Source organism: Orycteropus afer, unplaced genomic scaffold, assembly GCF_000298275.1.
Source record: "Orycteropus afer afer isolate SDZICR_OR568_19922 unplaced genomic scaffold, OryAfe1.0 scaffold00009, whole genome shotgun sequence".
In the NCBI taxonomy this organism is placed as follows: Eukaryota; Metazoa; Chordata; class Mammalia; order Tubulidentata; family Orycteropodidae; genus Orycteropus; species Orycteropus afer.
Window position 1 is genome coordinate 1077882 of NW_006921596.1, and position 1085 is coordinate 1078966.

Genomic DNA, 1085 nt, shown 5'->3' on the forward strand with positions numbered 1-1085 from the left:
TGAATGTAGGTACATCAAGTTTCCAAATGCAGATGGGGAAAACAGGGTCATCAAATTTAAATAAGCTTCTTAAGGTTACAGAGAGAAGATTGAACTTCCACTCTTATTACTTGGTGAACATGAGTCAGGTATTCCCTTATATCATTGAACGAGCCTGACCTTGGCAAGGAAGGCACAGAACCCTTGAGGATGGTATTCTGTGTTCATTGGACATACTTCTGTCCCAGCACCTTTGCTTCTGCCATTTGAGGTGATTCATCCTGTGTGCAGGCAGCAAGACGGTCACCACTGTAACACCAGCTCTTGTGCTTACCTCTCTTTGACCTGGGAAAGTTCAGGGCATCATATGATACAGAATATGATGTGTGATATGATACAAGATAGAGAGGGACCCTGTCTACACAGCCTAATTCAGGATTGAGTGGAGAGATCATATGAGTGGCAAAGGCAAAAATCCCACAACCTTATTTTAAGTGATGTTTGAATGGGTAACAGTATCATCCTAGGTTGAGTTAACAGTACAAATTAGGAATATACTAAACGCCTAACATGAAACTGTGCTAAGCTCAGAGTAAGGAAATTGAGATCATGGTTCCTGTAAGTTTAATACAGAAAAATAATTATGTGGCAGATATAAAGTTCTACACTCTTAATCCATAGAAAGTAAATAGGCATATAGCTATATTGATGGACATATGAACACCTTTGCTTTTATTGAAGACTTCAGAAAGTTTGGTTTAGGAGGATTTCCTGGAAGAAGCAAATTTTGAGTGATGATCTGAAGACCAAAATTTCATTTGAGAGAGGAAAACACTTCTTAGATCTGCCTAAGCAGATAAGTAAGATATTTAAGAAAATATCCTAAAAGTTCATTAAAGAAAATAAATTTCCTATGTAATTACCTATGTGGATTAAATCCTTTGAAGTCAGGGTAGTAGCAGAGGGCAGCTTATGTAATGGGAGTGAGATGCAAGGGTCTAACGAATCTCACAGGCTTGTGGAAAAGCTCAATATCCCCCAACCTTCACTGCTATTAGTAATTAACTGGGATGATTGTTAGAAATTCAGCTTTGTAGGTCTCTTCC